The sequence below is a fragment of the Stenella coeruleoalba genome (assembly GCF_951394435.1).
Source record: "Stenella coeruleoalba genome assembly, chromosome: 14".
Classification (NCBI taxonomy): domain Eukaryota; kingdom Metazoa; phylum Chordata; class Mammalia; order Artiodactyla; family Delphinidae; genus Stenella; species Stenella coeruleoalba.
The window spans coordinates 14,521,999-14,544,137 of record NC_137160.1 but is presented as its reverse complement, the minus strand read 5'-3'; the positions used below and the strand labels follow the sequence as shown (position 1 = coordinate 14,544,137).

Genomic DNA, 22,139 nt, shown 5'->3' with positions numbered 1-22,139 from the left:
AAAAATGTTACACAGATGTATCACTTATGCATGTTTTTGTGCCCTATTAGTCTGCATTATGTTGCCTTATACCTAAGCATCTTAAAAGCCCATTATAGAAGGGCCTTAATGAAATATCTAAATGCATCAAGCCCATTATAATTATTTTCAAACTTAAATTACAACAAATAAGCATATATGTTTTGTAGATTATTTAGGTTAGCCTTCACATAGTTCCATTAAAATCAGTTCCCCAAAAAACATAGTAAATTGAATTTCGAAGGCTGTTAGGAAAATATTCATAGATAATAGAGATTATTTAGTAATTATTATTAGTAGATTATTTTTTTCCTTTAGCATTATCCTATGCACAGTTAAGATGAAGAGATATTAGAATTGCTACTACATCATAGTATATTAGGTTTAAGTATTACAATGAAAGATCTGAGGTCTAACATACTCTGGGAAATCCATAAATCCTGCCCTAAAAGTAAGGTGATACATTAGGGAACTATAAATGCATGATATGTGGAATATTCAAATGAGAAATATATCAAGCTTATATAGGTCCATCCTTAAGAGAAGCTCAGCACTCATAAAAAATATTTGGAGGCATATTCTCCCAGCATGTAAGATATCCACTAATGACCATTAAGACTTTATAAACTGCCTTATCTGTGTGGTAACATGAGGATGGCACTCAGTACCCCACAGCCATAATATTCCAAGGGGGTACTCTAGTGTACTGAAACAATTAATGTACCTTCCAAATGTGTTTTTATTTTGTTTTAGTTTGTTTTGTTTTAAACAAAAAGATACTTTATAAAGCAGCAGAATCTGATCAACTCCTTATCTAAATAACTTTTATATTATCCAAAGCCTCTTCTAGAGTGGTATTAATAACTAAAACAATTTTCTTGTCTCATGTTCTCTATTTAATTTAAATTCATTAACTTTTTTTTCAATTTTACTTTAATTTTATAATAATTTTCAGACTATCATGGTGGATTTTCAACTATTTAAATACATAGTCTCTATTTTTCTTTGTCTCTAAAGTTGATGCCAAGACTGAGGCTACATTTTCAAAGCTGTATCATTAACTATTATGTTCCTAGTGCACAAACCTATAAGTTTCTTATTGCAAAAATCATACTTAACAGAGTCAGTTCTGCAGAATGAGCATTTTCTTTAACATATATATAGTTTATTTGCCTACAATGATATAGGCTAAAGTAAAGTAAAAAAGCTAGGCCTAACCCACAATATGACTGAAGGTGAACCAGACAAGGTTGAAAACTAATTAAACTAATCAAAATTCTTAAGCTACATAAAGAATAAGCCTTAGAGGTCAGCTGAGGGCTGGGGAGGAGGTGCACCAGCCCGGAGTGACAGGCGGAGCCCCGACGACATTGGAACAGCCCTGGGGCTGAGTGGAGGTGAGAAACAGCAACAGGGAGACTTGGGCTATGCCAGGGTTCCACAACCAGCAAGTGACTGAGGCATCACTTCAACCAGTTCTTCTGAATTTAAATGTTTCTGCTCTCTCAAGGGTCGGGTGCCTGCCACAGCCGTGTGGCTGACAGGGTATTGGTGCTCCAGCTGGGTGTCAGACCTGAGCCTCTGAGGAGGGACAGCCGAGTTCAGGACACTGGTCCTCCCATCGCCTCTTAATATCAATCAATGAGAGCTCTCCCAGAGATCTCCACCTCAACGCTAAGACACAGCTCAACTCAACGATCACCAGGCTCCAGTGCTGCATATCCCATGCCAAACAACTAGCAAGACAGGAACACAGCCCCACCCATTAGCAGAGAGGCTGCCTAAGAACATAAGAAGTTCACAGACACCCCAAAACACACCACCAGATGCAGTCCTGCCCACCAGAAAGACAAGATCCAGCCTCATTCACCAGAACACAGGCACCAGGCCCCTCCACTAGGAAGCCTACACAAAACACTGAACCAACCATAGCCACTGGGGGCAGACACCAAAAACAACGGGAACTACGAACGTGCAGCCAGTGAAAAGAAGACCCCAAGCACATTAAGTTAAGCAAAATGAGAAGACAGAGAAATCCACTGCAGATGAAGGAGCAAGGTAAAAAACCCACCAGACCAAACAAATGAAGAGGAAATAGGCAGTCTACCACAAAAAGAATTCAGAGTAATGATAGTAAAGATGATCCAAAATCATGGAAATAGAATGGAGAAAATGCAAGAAATATTTAACAAGGACCTAGAAGAACTAAAGAGCAAACAAACAGTGATGAACAACACAAGAAATGAAATTAAAAATTCTCTAGACGGAATCAGTAGCAGAATAACTGAGGCAGAAGAACGGATATGCATGGAAGATAAAATAGTGGAAATAAGTACCACAGAGCAGAATAAAGAAAAAGGAATGAAAAGAATTGAAGACAGTCTCAGAGACCTCTGGCAAAACATTAAACGCACCAACATTCAAATTATAGGAGTCCCAGAAGAAGAAGAGAAAAAGAAAGGGACTGAGAAAACATCTGAAGAGATTATAGTTGAAAACTTCCCTAATATGGGAAAGGAAATAGTTAGTCAAGTCCACAATGCACAGAGAGTCCTCCCATACAGGATAAATCCAAGGAGAAACATGTCAAGACACATATTAATCAAACGATCAAAAATTAAATACAAAGAAAAATTATTAAAAGCATCAAGGGAAAAACAACAAATAACATGCAAGTGAATCCCCATAAGGTTAAGAGCTAATCTTTCAGCAGAAACTCTGCAAACCAGAAGGGAGTGGCAGGACATATTTAAAGTGATGAAAGGGAAAAACATACAGCCAAGATTACCCTACCCAGCAAGGATCTCAATCAGATTCGATGGGGAAATTAAAACTGTTACACACAAGCAAAAGCTAAGAGAATTCAGCACCACCAAACCAGCTTTACAACAAATGCTAAAGAAACTTCTCTAGGCACAAAACACAAGAGAAGGAAAAGATTTACAAAAACAAACCCCAAACAATTAAGAAAATGGTAATAGGAACATATATATCGACAATTACCTTAAATGTAAATGGATTAAATGCTCCAACCAAAAGACATAGCCTGGCTGAATGGATACAAAAACAAGACCCACATATATGCTGTCTACAAGAGACCCACTTCAGACCTAGGGAAACATACAGACTGAAAGTGAGGGGATGGAAAAAGATATTCCATGCAATTGGAAATCAAAAGAAAGCTAGAGTTGTAATTCTCATATCAGACAAAATAGACGTTAAAATAAAGACTGTTTGTTACAAGAGACAAAGAAGGACACCACATAATGATCAAGGGATCGATCCAAGAAGAAAATATAACAATTGTAAATATTTATTAGGAGCACCTCAATATATAAGGCAAATGCTAACAGCCATAACAGGGGAAATTGACAATAACACAATAATAGTAGGGAACTTTAAAACCCCACTTACACCAATGGACACATCATCCAAAATAAAAATAAATAAGGAAACACAAGCTTTAAATGACACATTATACAAGATGGACCTAATTGATATTTATAGGACATTCCATCCAAAAACAACAAAATACACATTCTTCTCAAGTGCTCATGGAACATTCTCCAGGTTACATCATATCTCAGGTCACAAATCAAGCCTTGGTAAATTTAAGAAAATTGAAATCACATCAAGTATCTTTTCCGACCACAACACTATAATATTAGATATCAATTACAGGAAAAAAACTGTAAAAAATACAAACACGTGGAGGCTAAACAGTACACTACTAAATAACCAAGAGATCACTGAAGAAATCAAAGAGGAAGTCAGAAAATACCTAGAAACAAATGATAGTGAAAACATGATGACCAAAAGCCTATGGGATGCAGCAAAAGCAGTTCTAAGAGGAAGTGTATAGCAATACAATCTTACCTCAAGAAATAAGAAACATCTCAAATAAACAACCTAATCTTACACCTAAAGCAATTAGAGAATAACAAATTTCCCAAAAGTTAGCAGAAGGAAAGAAATCATAAAGATCGGATCAGAAATAAATGAAAAATAAATGAAGGAAACAATAGCAAATATCAATAAAACTAAAAGCTGGTTCTGTGAGAAGGTAAACAAAACTGATAAACCATTAGCCAGACTCATCAAGAAAAAAAGGGAGAAGACTCAAATCAACATAATTAGATATGAAAAAAGAGAAGTAACAACTGACACTGCAGAATTACAAAGGATCATGAGAGATTACTACAAGCAACTCTATGCCAATAAAATGGACAAAATGGAAGAAATCGACAAATTCTTAGAAAAGCACAACCTGCCAAGACTGAACCAGGAAGAAATAGAAAATATAAACAGACCAATCACAAGCACTGAAATTGAAAACTGTGATTAAAAATCTCCCAACAAACAGAAGCCCAGGACCAGATGGCTTCACAGGTGAATTCTATCAAACATTTAGAGAAGAGCTAACACAGATCCTTCTAAACTCTTACAAAATATAGCAGAGGGAGGAACACTCCCAAAACTCATTCTACAAGGCCAGCATTACCCTGATACCAAAACCAGACAAAGATGTCACAAAAAAAGAAAACTGCAGGCCAATATCACTGATGAACATAGATGCAAAAATCCTCAACAAAATACTAGCAAACAGAATCCAACAGCACATTAAAAGGATCATACACCGTGATCAAGTGGGGTTTATCCCAGGAATGCAAGTATCTTCAATATATGCAAATCAATGTGATACACCATATTAATAAATTGAAGGATAAAAACCATATGATAATCTGAAAAGATTCAGAAAAAGCTTTCAACAAAATTCAACACCCAATTATGATAACAACTCTCCAGGAAGTAGGCATAGAGGGAAGTTAACTCAACATAATAAAGGCCATATATGACAAAACCACAGCCAACATTGTTCTCAAAGGTGAAAAACTGAAACCATTTCCACTAAGATCAAGAACAAGACAAGGTTGCCCAATCTCACCACTATTATTCAACACAGTTTTGGAAGTTTTAGCCACAGCAATCAGAGAAGAAAAAGAAATAAAAGGAATCCAAATTGAAAATAAGTAAAACTGTCACTGTTTGCAGATGACATGATACTACACATAGAAAGTTCTAAAGATGCTACCAGAAAACTGCTGGAGCTAATCAATGAATCTGGTAAAGTAGCAAGATACAAAGTTAATGCACAGAAATCTCTTCCATTCCCACACACTAATGAAGAAAAATCTGAAAGAGAAATTAAGGAAACCCTCCCATTTACCACTGCAACAAAAAGAATAAAATACCTAGGAATAAACCTACCTAAGAAGACAAAAGACCTAAATGCAGAAAACTATAAGACACTGATGAAAGAAATTAAAGATGATACAAACAGATGGAGAGATATATCATGTTCTTGGATTGGAAGAATCAACATTGTGAAAATGACTATACTACCCAAAGCGATCTACAGATTCAATGAAACCCCTATCAAACTACCAATGACATTTTTCACATAACTAGAACAAAACATTTCACAATTTGTATGGAAACACAAAAGACCCCGAATAGCCAAAGCAATCTTGAGAAAGGAAAACGGAGCTGGAGGAATCAGGCCCCCTCACTTCAGACTGTACTACAAAGACACAGTAATCAAGACAGTATGGTACTAGCACAAAAACAGTAATGCAGATCAATGGAACAGGATAGAAATCTCAGAGATAAAGCCACGCAAATATGGTCACCTTACCTCTGATAAAGGGGGCAAGAATATACAATGGAGAAAAGACAATCTCTTCAATAAGTGGTGCTGGGAAAACAGGACAGCTATATGTAAAAGAATGAAGTTAGAACACTTCCTAACACCATACACAGAAATAAACTTAAAATGGATTAAAGATCTAAATGTAAGGCCAGACACCATCAAACTCTTAGAGGAAAACATAGGCAGAACACTCCATGACATAAATCACAGCCATCTCCTTTTTGACCCACCTCCTAGAGAAATGGAAATAAAAACAAAAATAAACAAATGGAACTTAATGAAACTTAAAAGCTTTTGCACAGAAAAGGAAACCATAAACAAGATGAAAAGACAACCCTCATAGTGGGAGTAAATATTTGCAAGCGAAGCAAATGACAAAGGATTAATCTCCAAACTATTCAAGCAGGTCATGGAGCTCAATAGCAAAAAAACAAACAACCCAATCCAAAAATGGGCAGACGACCTGAATAGACATCTCTCCAAAGAAGATATACAGATTGCCAACAAACACATGAAAGGATGCTCAACATCACTAATCATTAGAGAAATGTAAATCAAAACTACAATGAGGTATCACCTTACACTGGTCAGAATGGCCATCAAAAAATCTACAAACAATAACTGCTGGAGAGGATGTGGAGAAAAGGAAACCCTCTTGCACTGTTGGTGGGAATATAAATTGATACAGCCACTATGGAGAACAGTATGGAGGTTCCTTAATAAACTAAAAATAGAACTACCATATGACTCAGCAATCTCACTACTGGGCATATACCCTGAGAAAACCATAATTCAAAAAGATTAATGTACCACATTGTTCACTGCAGCACTATTTACAATAGCCAGGACACAGAAGCAACATAAGTGTCCATCAACAGATAAAGAAGATGTGGCATATATATACAATGAAATATTACTCCGTTATAAAAAGAAACGAAATTGAGTTATTTGTAGTGAGGTGGATGGACCTAGAGCCTGTCATACAGAGCAAAATAAGTCAGAAAGAGAAAAACAAATACCGTATGCTAACACATGTATATGGAATCTTAAAAAAAAAATGGTTCTCATAAACGTAGGGGCAGGACAGGAATAAAGACACAGACATATAGAATGGACTTAAGGACACAGGAGGGGAAAGGGAAGCTGGGACGAAGCGAGAGAGTAGCATTGACATATATACACTACCAAATGTAAAATAGACAGGTAGTGGGAAGCAGCTACCTCGCATGGGGAGATCAGCTCGGTGCTTTGTGACCACCTAGAGGGGTGGGAGGGAGACGCGAGAGGGAGGGGAATATAGGGATATATGTATACATATAGCTGATTCACATTGTTATACAGCAGAAACTAACATTACATTGTAACATTACATTGTAAGGCAGAGTAAGTGTCCAGTATGAGTCTGTGATAGAAAAAAAGAAAAACTCAACCTACTCTGGTAAAAAACAGAAAGAAAATATAGGCTTATATATTTAGGAAACAAAATGAGTACAGGACCCAATAAATCAAATCATGTCATTCATTTCTTGGCATTTCTTTCCTCTATGGGGACTTCATTCTTAAAAGAAGCACCTCTACGTTGTAGCAGAGATGCCTACATGGCTACCGGCAATTCCAAATATATATCCTGTTCTCTACAAACTGCAATTGCAGTTCACTCCCTATTCTGGCCTTGGGAAGTCCTACCCTGGTATAGCCTTTGGGCCACAGACCACACCCCCACACCTGGCTGGGCCACTGGGACAAGGTACTACCACATTCTGACTCTGAGTTGAGAGGGTGGGGCAAGGTGCCCACAAGGACTGGGGTTTGCTTGATAGGTGACATGAGTAAGACTCCTTACTGACAAGTCTGGGATGAGGGGGTCTCTGGCACCTGAGGATCCCAGGTGTTTCTCATCCCATGCCTCCTCTGCCAGGCCTCACAGAATTCCTGAGATCCCACAAGATTGGTCGCAGCAACAGAGCTTTGAGCCTGATTCTGCCAATTCTCTGAGCCATCTCTAAACCTAATGCTCAGCAAATCCCAGCCCATCCTTTCCCTGCCCCTCCATCAGGACCAACACTTACTCCCCGCCACATACCCACACAGCCCACCCTGCAGGCTCCAACTGCACCCTGACTGCCTTGCTGCGAGACCCCACACTGCATCCACCAGGCCCAGGCCCCACTGGTGTCCCCCATGGTGTTCAAGACGGGAGAACATTTCCTGATGGAGGGGCGTGGGTGAAGGAGTCAGCTATCCCATCACAGGGCTGTGGCAGGGCCAGCAAGAGGGAGGAGAAACGAACAGCCAAATGAACTCTAGATAAAAAGAGATTTGTTTCTGTAATACCTCCTGCAGACAAATCTCAGGGAAGAATTTGATTGGTCTAGTTTGCAAAACAATAATTGTATTATGGGAGAGAGGACCCCAAGGAAGATTTAGATTAACCAAGACTGGGTCATGTGTCTAATCTGAGGTGGGAGATGGGTGGGGACAGAATGGATAACCATTAGGGAAAGGAATTTTTTATCAGAAAAATGGGAAAATGATTTGGGGCAAGCAAAGAATGGCATGTGTACAAAATATCTACATGTTAACATGCACATACACATCAGTACACACATTTTATTATTTTTATCTTGTGTGTGTATGCACATACGAGAGCGTGTTATGTATTTGATTTTATCTTGTTTTTCTAGTTGTTTCAGTGTTATATATTTGATTTTAGGCAGTTACCCAGAGTTAGCCAAACTGCAAGGTCAAAGGAAATACTCCCCACAAGACTGCCTTCACTCTGACACTAATTCCAAGTTTGGAGATTGCTAAAAACCATCTTCAAGTTTAGTAATTCACTGGAATAACTCACAAAAGTCACTGAAATCTGTAATACTCTTAGTTACAGTTTATTACAGGGAAAAGATACTAGTTAAAATCATCCAAGGCAGAGTCCTGGAGGGGTACACATACAGAACTTCCGGTTGTCCTCTTCCTGTGGGGTGATGGACAACATTACTTCCTCCCGGCTATGATGTGTGACAACACACTTGGATACTGCCAACCAAGGAAGCACACCCCAGCCTTCGGTATCCAGAGGGTCTTGATCACATACTGCCTGAGTGGATGACCACTGGTCTCCAGCCTTCCCAGAGTTCAGGCTAATACCTTTAGGCTCCTGACTAAATACCTGAGCTCCAAAGGAACTGATATGGTGTGGCCCAAAGTCCCCATCACAAATCATTGTTTGTCTGTCCAGTGACCAAAGCCTCCAGGCAAACAAAGATACTCCTACCATGCAGGACATTCCAGGAACCTAGAGGTCACCTCTCAGCAGCCAGAACTCTCTCTGGGTCAGGTGAACTGTTCACAGCACGACAGTATTTTAAGTGCCAAGTCCAGGCAATGCCAATTCACTTTACTGAAATAGCAATTTCATTTATTCTCCTAAATTGTTAATGAAAAATAGTATTTTACCCACTTCTGTACCCACAACCCTGGTTACTATACAATGAACATTTTTTGCTTTACTTCAGTTTTACTGGTGTGTAAAGAATTAATGAGGCACAGCTCACAGATTGATGTTCCTATTTATTAGTTTTTGTTCTTTTGCTAAACATGCCCCGTGTAATCTTTGATAATCGCTCAAGTTATTGAAAAAGAGTTTGCACAGTCTTAATATTATTTGCTTATTAATCTGTGACAAACCATAAAACTTGATGTTTTCACCATGACTACCTCATGAAATTGGCTCACTTTTTCTCTGATTAAAGTAGCAGCACACTGACAATGCCAACAACTTTTAGAAGTGTTTTTGGGAGAGCTATGTGAATATCACCTTTGTTTTCATTTGAAATATCCAAAAGAAACTGAAAATGTTCTTCCACAACATAATCACATACCTGTCTGTACTCTGGCTACTCTGAATTTGGCCAAATGAGGGTCAGGACTGCAACACACCCTTGATCCACAGAATGAATCATTCAAATATCAATCAAATTCTCTTCTCTGATCTACCCTGAATGCTTATCTTCAATTTCCACAGTGCTTTCCTAGAAAACAACACAAACCTCCTGTCCTAGAGTTGTTCTGGTTCTTAACCACTTTGGGGTCACAGACTCTTTACGACAAACCCACAGAACAAATTCTAGAATAATGAGTAAACAGCAACACGATAGAAAAAACAACAAAATTTAATATAGTTTCAGGGGGATTCATGGGTCATGGTTTAAACATCCTGCTCTAGAATTTTTTGGCCATTGAACATTGCTATATTAGTCTCAGATGACATACTTGTGCCTAAGTACATTAGGGAGAAAAATATGGACTTTCTAGGTATTTAGAGACCTTCTCCCCCCTTACACTGTAGTTATTACATTGCTCTCCCCTTCTTCTCAGGTCTTCTATACATCCTTTTAAGTTGAATCTAGTAACATCTATTTCCCTCAACAAAAATCCAAGGCCAGATCTGCTAAGGTTACTGTCATCTGTACAAATATCACATTGCTCAGGAAGTAGAACCCAAAAGGAAAAGAGGAGAAAGGAAGGGGTGCTATCTGAAGAAATCTACTCCAACGCCAGAACATTCAAGAACTGATAAGAATTAAGAACCACTATCATCCAAGCCTCCCTTATTCTGACCCACCTTATTTTTGGCTTGTAATAGTAGCAGGTCTGTTTATTTGAAATAACAAGAATCAAATAGATTCATACTGTTCATATGAATAACACACTGCATTGAAAGGCAAATGCCCACAGGATCTCTGTGTTTCATTTTTGTTTTTAAAATCTTAGGCTGCAACAAGTCCATATTGAGAAAAATATACTGGAACTCTGTGATTTTTCTTTTATAAGTGGAAAGTAACTGAAGTCTGGTTATAGTTATCAACCAGATAACTATTTAAAGCCCTAATGCTGAAGTTTGGTTTCCTTTAATCAGGCATTGAATGTAATGTACAGTCGGGTCTTAAAACTTCACTTTAAGAGGAACGTTTGCAATTTTGAAAGGAGCTTCTAAAGGGAAAGATATATCTATGTAAAAACTCCCAGTCCAGTTGCCCCACATACTTTAAAAATGAGAGATTAAATTACTAGATCTTTATTGAATAGGAAAATGCATTTTTCCTTCTTTGTCTTCTCTTACTAAAAACAGGATTTCCCTAAGCAATGGTTATCATAATATGGGTGAACGCATCTGTGCTTCACAGCTTATGACACCTCAGGGTATGTTTATCTCCACTCTGCTTTTATGGCTCACAGCACTCCAGGGTGCAACAAGCTCCTAATGGCTCTAGAAAACATTGCCAGTAATTTTTTTACCACTTAAGACAGTACTATCCCAGACGATGATTACAAGTTGGATGGTATTCAGTTCTTTCTCTACATGGCTTACCCCAGCTGGTTTAATAATTGTATGTAGTATCACAGTCCTGAGAGATGTACTTTCTGACCAGAAAGATGACAATTTTCATATAAGTGTATATACCTAAATGTTCATATTCAAATTTCATAATTCACTCAACGTAGGTCAAGTGCCAAGATCTAAAGGATGAAAAGCAATACTTCTCTCAAGATCTCAGTGGAAATAACAATAAAGCTTAAAGTGTAGCAATTAAAAAAAATAGCCTTCTTAGGATAGAAAGGAAGCATCTGCTCAAATTAGTGTTTGAGATTGACAGTATGACAAACTATTTATTTTGTGCTTTAATTTTATTGTATAATTCTATGGGACAACTTCTATGGATGACCCCATGAGATCTGTCATATAAAATTATATTTTATATATGTATGTATATATGTTATATGTATATGTATGTATAGATATATGTATATATATATATGTTATACATGTAAGCAGGTATAATTATTGTTTTCTACATGGTAGTTCTAACGTAACAATAATAGAGGAGTAATAAATTATAAGGAATCTTATACAATTGAAAGAATTATTTAGCACACTGAATTAGGTTGTTTCACCAAATTCATTTCAGTCAAAATGGTGCATCCAATGCCCTGGAGATAACTAACGTTAAACCTTAAACCTCAGTGATTCGGGCTTTAAGGTATTAAAAACATTTTTTTTTAAATTTATAACAACAAAAAAAGATGTCCAACTTTTCCAAAATCTCTATCTTCTCTTCTGGGGTAACTGAATTAACAATTTCTTAAACTTCACATTATTTAAGCTAAAACAATTATCCATTTTAACAAATGCCCCATCTGCATCTTTACTGTCATTTATAAGTACACATTGACGACCAGTAAATGTAAATTATATGCTAATGGGCATATTTCTTAATCCTCATAGTGCACACTTTAGGAATGTGAATAGGTCTTATGGTTGTGAATTTCCAGTTTAACACTCAGGATTTGCAGAGAATCAACTCTGTGGCCAGATTAGAGTCAAATATGGTAATATGCCCATTAAAAACCAGAACAATGTTAGACTTTTCTGAAATTCATTACATCACCTAGTATTGGACATGTATTAATAGTAAACATATAATTTTTTATCTGATTGGTTGAGGGATTAGTTGAATAATGGAAATTGACTGTGGTTGAGAAAGGTTAGCAAATAAATGAAAACCAACAAACGAAGAGTGAATTTGACTGTTTCAAACCATTACATTAGGATGGCTGAAAAGAAAAGTGTCCTTGGAATCTATAATATCTCTAGTGGCTTGTAGGCCAAAGAAGCAAAAGTAGCTAAAAAAGAGAATAGTACATGGCTAAAGAGTGACCAAAGGACATTATTAACTCATGTTTTGAAACAATTTCGTGTTGGGATTCCAGAATAATAATATCCAATATCTTGCTCATCAAAGTATAATACATTCTTTATCTAATACAGGGATTAAATAAGAATTAAGAAACTGGACATGTTTCCAAAAAGAAAAAATCTCATCATTGGCAGCCAACTACAGGAGAAAAGTTTTGGCAGCTTTCAGATACTTTAGAATTTGAAGCAATGTTGAGATGATCTATTTAAATCCAGTATATAGGTGATCATTTCTCAGATTTAATTTATATATCGTTCTTGTTATCTATTTCCACGAGCTTTGACTCTCTTTCTCTCTCTTCTATCCTTTTTACTCTTCTTTCCTGAACATAAATCTTGATGCTCCCCTATTTGACATATACCAAATTTCCAAAAAAAAAAAAAGGGAAAAAGTAAATCAGCAGGAAAGGAAGAAACAAGTGAACCCGACAACTGTACAATGCTTGAACTCAGACTATTCCTATACGGAAAAAAGTGAATAGTTGGTGCTAGAAAGAAAAAGTTGAAAATTGGGTCAGACAATTGATAGGACTGATATGTTTTCCACTTTGCTGACATATAATCGTACTGGTGGTCACACTGACCTGCTGCTGGGACCCGGTGGGGTCTGAGCCCAAGCATGAGCGGGGTCGTGCTGCCGGGGCTTCACGTAGGGCTCCATGTGCTACAATAGCACGGGTAGACTGAGACCCAAGCAAAGCTTTATCCTTTCCCAGGGGTTTAATATCCCTGGGCAAACAGCCAAGTGGCTCTCTGAAAGTGATGTAAGAATGGGTAAAGTTCTCATTAAGGATTTGTCTGAACTGGTTTTTCCCAAAAGGGTGCACAAGAGAGTTTCTCAATAGTACCAAGCCCTATACGTGTTACGTATCAATCCAACCCAAGTCGCTTAGTGGCTCTTTTGCTAGAGCACTTCTCCTTTATGATCAATAATCTCAAAGAACTGGGTATTTTTACTTAGGGGACTTTTCCCAGTGAGAGAAATTCTATTCTTACCACTTCCTTTTATGTATGTACATAAAGAGGATGTTTGTGAGTCTGTAAAAAGTACCCTTGATCTTATTTGATAGACTGTGTCCTCCTCAGAGTGAATAGGCTGTCAAGTGGTGACTCTGCATTTGCAAATGAATGACAATATGTGTGCCAAATTCCCTCCCCAGCCACAAAAGTAACAGGATGAGAATTTTATTTCTGGAAGAGGATTTCAAAACAGGTCAGCTCTCATTTACTCCTCAGCGGGTGCTGCTAAAAACTAGAAAAAGTAAGATGTGGCCATTAAACACAGCAGACAAAACAATGCGTACATCAATCAGTGCCTAGAAACAGACTTTGAAATGCTATTTATTACCTGTTTTCATCAAATATGCATTACTCTAACGATCGGCATATTATGAAGACAGGCATTTTAGAGACAAATTATAAGATGGGCTAAAAAAGGTGGCTATCATTTGGCAAAGAAAGGCAGTTTAATTTTAAAAAATCATATAATTGTTATGGAAAGTATCTGTATAAATCAAACATTTCAGAGAGACAAGATATTGATCAGTCATGGCAATCCTCTCCAACTTTCCATACAAAACTATATAAAGGTACATAATAAAGTTAAATTTTAGACTGTTACAGTCAAAAGCATGCTTTGTTACTGAAGTTTTGCTCTATTTATTTGGATGATATTGGTATGAATAGATTAAAAGAACAAATATGAAAGAGACTCTCAATCCTGTTTTCAAAAGTATTTATAGGTTGGCACCTGGAGGGTTGCAGTAGTTCGTGAAAAGTCAATACAGAAATCTAGAGCGTGTTCTTCTTCTCTTCCTTCATTAGAGAAATTGACAGCTGAGAGGAGCCCTTTGGTTGTCCGACACCAGTACAAGCCATGTTAACAAATAGTTCTTGGCGAGGCAGCCACAGACAGCGTAGCCTGAAATTCTCATCGCCACATATAAGTGATGCTGTACTGCTGCCACTCCTCTGTCTATTTATATTGCTAATTAAATCGCACAACTTGTTCAGTGTCTTCTGTTCTACATCCACTTTTGTGCTCGACATTTTGTACACCAAATTACATCCTTTTGCATGGGCCAAGTACATGATCCTATTCAGAGTCCTAATGCTGTTGTTCATTTTGTTCCATCAGCTAATGGTTAGAACTAATTGTTGAGAATTAACAGATATTGTGCCTTGAATCTGGATCTTTACACTCTTGCTCAGTCATGGAGTTTCTGACCTCTGAGTGAGCAGACAGTACCCAGATGAAGGAGAGGAAGATTCTTAAGACAGGAATACGATGGAACAGCCATCAAGAGTTCCAATGGGGCACTTTTACTGGAGGAGGGAAGCAGATGCTGAGAGAAATTTCAGAATTGGACTAAAATAAAGAAAGGTAGTAAAGAGAATTAGCACTGGAACATCCAGGGACCAAAGGACATGTGACAAAGGAACCAGAAAAGGAGAGTACGAGAAAAATAACTAAGGGGCTCAGTCAGAAGGTGTTAGGCTTCAAAAAATGTCACATTGTGCGTATGTGAAATAAAGAAGAGCAGGACTTTTAGCAAAAATAGAGTCAGCAGTTTTCCTTTCTTGCTATTATTATTTAGTAGACATGCTTTATTTTGTAATTCAAGGTATTTTGAGTCTCTGTATCTTGAGGATCCTAGTAAGGATCACTTGTTGATGAATGATCTGTAGATGAGTCTAAAACCCATTTCCTCACTTCTTCTGGTGTCCTCTGGGTTATATTTTCATCGTAATTTTCTTTTACTTAATTAAGCCTTCCATGAAGCCCAAAGTATTTAAACTGTAAGGACTGCTGAAATTGGGTCATTAAGGTAACTTCTAAGTAGAGGCAGTCTGCCAGAATTGTTTAAAAAAAATCTAAGATAAAAATAAAAAGGAGGGAATTGATGCTAGGTTTTTTGGGAAAAAAGAGAGTACACTTCCCCTAAGAGGAAAAAGAGATAACTAACAGAGGTAAAGTAAAAGATATCTAACTACTTAGAAGGCTGAGGGAGGATTAATATAAAATGAACCAAAATAAATAAGTAAATAAACAAGTACATAAATAATAAAGTGAACAGAACCTAGTCATAAATAAGCCATGGAGCTCAGAGGGTTCAAGGCAATTATATTAAAATACATAGCCAGATTACAAGCACCCCTATGACACAGGATAATTGAGCATGAATATAGTTATATTTACAGTAAAGTAATTAATGAATGACATACACAGCAATTAGAGTAGTCAGGACTCTTATCTTACTCCCCATCCCATAACGTCAAATGCAAAGGACAAACAGCCAGGATTATTCCCCCAGTAAAATGCTCAAAGGCTATTCTCTAAAGGAAGTAAAATCAGTGTTGGGCAAAAGTCAGATTCTTATGGCAAGCATCCTTTCCCCCTTCCCTCTCCCACTGAATAAAATGCTATTGATGTTGACCTTGGCTTGGGGAATGCCGTCTATGGCCTGTCCCCTGGATCATGTAGCTCTACCTACAAAAGCAGCCCTACACAGAGCTCCTTAGAGAAAATATCTAGAAAAGCATCTTACCTTCCTGGCAGCATATGGAACCTACAGCCTTCTTAAATGTGAATGGAGAAACAGGGAATGCCAGGTATGTGAAGAAAACAAGCAGGTTATAAGAGAAAGAAAAAAAAAATTTTTTAATGGTTTTATGGGAGGTTGAGGAAATAGAAAAGGACTTTGAGAACGCTGAATGTGTTCAGAGTGATCAGAGAAAGTACTGTATTTATAAAACAAAACTATAAAGCTCTGAACAAAGAACAATCAGAGAAGATAAAAAAAGTTCTCAGAGATTAGACATACTATGGTAAAATTGAAGACTGACTGGAAAATAAGGTTGAGGATACCTCCTGGAATACAGAGCACAAAAGGATAAAGAGTCAGAAAATATGAGAGAGTAAATGAGGAAAAGAAGGCCCATCAGGGCTGTACATTGTCCTGACAGAAGGAACTCTGGAAAGAGAGGGCAAGAAAATGGAAAGGGGTGGGCTTCCCTGGTGGCGCAGTGGTTGGGGGGGTCTGCCTGCCAATGCAGGGGACACGGGTTCGTGCCCCGGTCCGGGAAGATCCCACATGCCGCAGAGCAGCTGGGCCCGTGAGCCATGGCCACTGAGCCTGCGCGTCCGGTGCCTGTGCTCCACAGTGGGAGAGGTTGCAGCAGTGAGAGGCCCGCATACGGCAAAAAAAAAAAAAGAAAAAGAAAAAGAAAAAAAAGAAAATGGAAAGGGGTGAACGTCAAAATTATAGTAGAAAAGAAATTCCCAGAGCTGGAGGAGGATACATCTTCAGAGTGAAGACACACAGAAACAAGAGTCATCAAACAAACACAAAAAACCCTGGCCTAGTACATGAAATTGCAAAATGGTACAAATAAAAAGAAGGTCCCCAAAGCTTCTTTCTAGAATAAACTAATTGCCTTCAAAGGAAAATGAGGCAATCTGGCATCAAATGTCTCACCAGCTGACTGGATACAAGATAACATTGGAGCAGCAATGCCCGGAAAACAGTATGCAGATTCCTCAAAAAATCAAAAACAGATTTGTCATATAATTTAGCAATCTGGGTATAGAGACATATGCACTCCCATGTTTATTGCAGCATTATTGACAATAGCGAAGATATGAAAACAACCTAAGTGTCCATCAACAGATGAATGAATAGATATATATGGTGTACATATACAATTGAATATTATTCAGCCATGAGAAAGAAGGAAATCTTTCAATTTATGACAACATGATGGACCTTTAGGACATTATGCTAAGTGACATAAGCCAGACAGAGAAACATAAATACTGTATACTATCACTTATATGTGGAATCTGAAAAGCCAAACTTGCAAAAACAGTAAAATGGTGATTATCAGGGGGTGTGGAGGTACGGGAACAAGAGAGATGTTGTTTAAGGGTACAAACTTACCACTAGTAGTAATTAAGTCCTAGAGATCTAATGCAAAGTATAGTGAATATAGATAGCAATATCGTATCATAATATTCAAACTTGCTAAGAGACTAGGTCTTACTTATTCCAACTACAAAAAATAATTACATGATGTGATAGAAGTGCTAACTATCTCTACAATGGCAACCTTATCACAATATATAAATGTATAGACCAACAGGTCATACACCTTAAATTAACACAATGTTATATGTCAAATATATTTCAAAACAAAGAAAGAAAAAGAGTTCAAAAGATGTGAATATGGTTCAGCAAACAAAAATATAAAAGGGCCCTTAAAATATGAAAGGATGCTCAACTTCATTCATATATATAGTAACAGAAATGCAAATTATAACTAAAATTGGATGCCATTTTTCACCTTTTAATTTGGCAAAATTCTAAAATTAGAGCAAAAAGTGTTATCAAAGCTGGGAGAAATAGAAACCTTCATACAAAATGGTACAAGCCTTAAAAGAAAAATTGGCAATGTTATCAAAATTACATTTCTGGAAATATATTCTAAAGACAGCACTTCTTGTATTGGATTTATATTTGTGAAAATGCCAATATTCCATTATTTTTATCCAAAACTAATAATTTCATATATTATAACCTTACAATAGCAAAAGATTGGAAGTAATTTAAATGTTTATATATAGGGCACTTATTATAAAATAACTGTTCGAAAGAATACTATGCAGTTGTAATTAAGAATCAGGATGCTCACAAAGATATGAGTGAAAAAATTAAAAAATAATACAAAATAGGACGCAAATTAAATGTGGTAAAATTTTAAACATTTGAGTGTAGAAAAAATAGAATTAATTTCATGTTGAGATGTAACATGAATGGGGAAGAAAGGGAGAAAAGGTAATATTTTCATATTGCATAAGATGATACTTCTAAAACTTGATACAACAAAAAATACAGATTTAAGTTCTTATTTTAAGTCACAAAAATAATAGAAAACTAAAAATGGTATAAATCTGAAACTCTAAGAAAAGGGAAAAAAGACAAAGGTACAAATGATTTACATCTTCACCTGTCATATTAGAGGTTATTAGATATTGTCTAGTATTTCTAAATGAAGGAAAGAGAAAACCAAGCATGTTTTCTTGAACCACAGCATCAAGCACCACAAGAGGCTGCTTCTGAAGAATGGGTCTGGGAATGAGAAGGGAAGTAGAGCTAGTATTTCTATATTGCTTGATTTGTTACCAAATTCAAGAATTGCTCTGATAAAAAATATTTTTGACCAAAGTTAATGGATATAGGCAAAAATTCATATAACACTTGGTGTAAAAGATTCAAGAGGCAGAAACTATATATGATTTGTTCACCACAAAATTTCAATCACCCAGTGTCTGACATGTAGTAGATCTTAGTAAATAAGACATAAAGAGCTCTTCCAAATCAATAAGATAAGAACATCATCCAAATAGAAAAATTGGTAAAATACATAAATATATAGTTCAGAAAATAATTACACATGGCCAATAAACATACTTAATGTTCAATCTCAGTAGTAACGCAAGTTAAACCTACAATGAGTTATCACTTTTCCCTTGTCAAATTGGAAATATTTTATAATAATGCCTGCATGTATAGAAGTTGTGAATCAAAATTCTCATGTGCAACCAATTTAGGTATAAATTGATTTTTTTTAAAAATCAAGGAAGAGAAAGAATTCTTAAATATTTATACTTTGACGTAGCACCCTTATTTCTGGAAATCAATCCTAATGAAATAACATAACATGCTATAAAAGATTAATGTATAAGGTATGTTTCCCAGTCCTATTTAAGAGAGTGAAAATTAGCATCAATCCAAGTAGTCAACAATAATGGTTAAATAAATGTACATCCACATGAGGGCATATTATTTAATAATTAAAATGTCATTACAAAATATATATAATCAAATGGAAATATTCGTGATATGATAAATGAAGAAATCAGCATACAAAGTAGCATATATACACCAATTTTGTGTGTGTGAGTGCATGGGTGTGAAAAAATTGCAGAGGGAAAACTTTAGTATTTCAAAATGTTAATAATGGTTATTTCTGGATAATAGTGATACAATTTATTATTCTTTTTTTTTTGTATTTTCCACATTTTCTACAAGAAAGACTTATTTTTAGAAATGAAAACAAGAGAGTGCAGTGGAGTGGCAAGGGAAGGTGGGAGAAGACCACACTGGGTTGCCGCCACTGCTGCCACCATTGTGCCAGCTCTTCGGGTCTCAACGAGGCGGAGTGGCGCCCCAGAATGGGAGACAAGCCAGTTTGGGAGCAGACTGGATCCAGCTTCATTCAACATTACTACTAGTTATTTGATAACGACAGAACCCAACCACACATATCGACGCGACAAGTTATATTGAAGCGACATGTCTTACTTGGGAAGGACAGCAATTCCAGGAGAAACCTGCCACCGTGGAGAAATTGTCTAGCCTTCCGTTCCAGAAAATCCAGGACAGTATCACAGCACAGGACCATCAGCCCAGGCCATATAGCTGCATCATCAGCATGGTTGTGGACCAGCTCAAGGCCGATGAAGACCCTGTCATGGGGTTCCACCAGATGTTCCCATTAAAGAACATCAATGATGCTTCGGTTTGCACCAATGACATGTTCAGGCTTGCCCTGCACAACTTCGGCTGACCTCCTCCCTCCTCTTCCTGATACTATTCACACTCCTCCAGATGCTCCAAATATCATACACAAATGAGCAGGGCCACGGTGGGAGTGGGCAGGTGCGCTGCTGCTACTGAGGCATTGCACATGATGTTTGAACGCTTAGACTGGTTGCATCTGACAGGAGAAGTTTGTGTTGTACCAGCCCATGCCTTGGAAAGACTTAAGTAATGCAAAAGGTTGTCTTTTTTTTTTTAATCTACTGACAAGTTGCTCTAGTAACCCAAAGAAGTGAAGGAGAAAGCAGTTGCCTCACGGCCCAGATATTGATTTGTTCAGGTGTTTCATTGCCTCATGATACAATAAAACCACGAAAATTTTCTTAACAACAAAGAAATAAAAATAACAACAAATGGTACATCATTAAAAGTTAATGGAGGGCTTCCCTGGTGGCGCAGTGGTTGAGAGTCCACCTGCTGATGCAGGGCACACGGGTTCGTGCCCCGGTCCGGGAAGATCCCACATGCCGCGGAGTGGCTGGGCCCGCGAGCCATGGCCACTGAGCCTGCGCGTCCGGAGCCTGTGCTCCGCAACGGGAGAGGCCATGACAGTGAGAGGCCCCCCCCAAAAAAAAGAAAAAGAAAAAGTTAATGGAATTTTACTTCTGGTGATGGCAGAGTAGCTGGTATTGGATGAAAACTCCTGCAGATAAAATCATAAACACTGGAAAAAATGAGAGAAAACAAGTCCAGAAACAGCAAGAAACTGGAAGAGAGTTACCTTTAAAACAGAAAAATTAACTTGGTAACTTTGCATTTATTCAACTTTTCATGTGAGGGAAGTCCTCATTCTGCACAGTGTGGGATGTCTGGACCTTAGGCAGAAAGCATGGGTCTTACTGGCCTGGTTTTAGGACTGTCATAGTACCTAGAATCTATTAAAGGAAACCCTGGAAAAGAGAGAGCCACAGTATGAGGAAGTCCAAAGTTCTGCATTTAAAATCTGCCCAAAGCCTTGGTTGACCCCTGATCTATGAAGAGCTGAGACCCCTTAGTGTCTTACAGAAAGTGACAGATTGTTACAGCTTTTAGCTGCCGCCATCTGTAAGGAGCTAGCTTTTAGAGTTTGAGTCCAAGCAGATTAATTCCTGATAAAACAATTACAAACATTCTCCAGGGGAAGATAACAATTTAGTCTCTAGAATGTTTCATACACAATTTTCTGTTTAAAAACAAAAGTTCCTAGATAAAACAAAACATAGAAAATTATGATTCATGCTGAAATGAGGTATCAGCCATCAGGAACCAAATGAAATATACAGGGAGGTCAGAATATAAAGGAGCTATTTTGTTATAAATATGTTCAAGGACTCAGAGGAAAATACAGAGCAAAAAAATAGAGAATTTCATCAGAGAAATAAAACCCACAAAAAATGGAGACCCAGTAGTACAATATGTGAAATTTTAAAAATTAGTGGATGAGGCCAGACACATGCAAAAGAAATGAAACTAGACCACTATCTTACACCATACATAAAAATTAACTCAAAATGGATTAAATACATGAATATAAGACCTGAAACCATAACACTCCTGGAAGAAAACATAGGCAGTTAGCTCCTTGACATAGGTCTTGGCAATGATTTTTTGAATTTGATACCAAAAGCAAAGGCAACAAAAACAAAAATAAACATATGGGACTACCACAAACTAGAAGTTTCTGCATAGCAAAAGAAACCATCAACAAAATGTAAAGGCAACTTACTGAATGGGAGAAAATATTTCCAAATCATATTTATGATAAGGGATTAATGTCCAAAATACACAAAGAATTCATACAACTCAATAGCAAAAACAAACAATCCAATTAAAAAATGGACAGAGCATCTGAATAGACATTTTTCCGAAGAAAACATACAGATGGCCAACAGGCACATGAAAAGATGCTCAACATCACTAATTATCAGGGAAATGCAAATCAAAATCACAATGAGATATCACCTCACACTTGTTAGAATGGCTATTCTCAAAAAAGACAAGAAATAACAAGTGT

The 22,139-nt window shown here is 37.2% G+C and overlaps 1 pseudogene across 1 annotated transcript; it reads left to right on the top strand.

Annotated features, from left to right (window-relative positions):
- The first annotated feature begins 19,719 nt into the window (after window positions 1-19,719).
- LOC307197054 (nuclear transport factor 2-like) lies at window positions 19,720-20,114 on the top strand (annotated as a pseudogene). The gene has a single exon. The product of its transcript is annotated as a nuclear transport factor 2-like (transcript).
- Window positions 20,115-22,139: the final 2,025 nt, after the last annotated feature.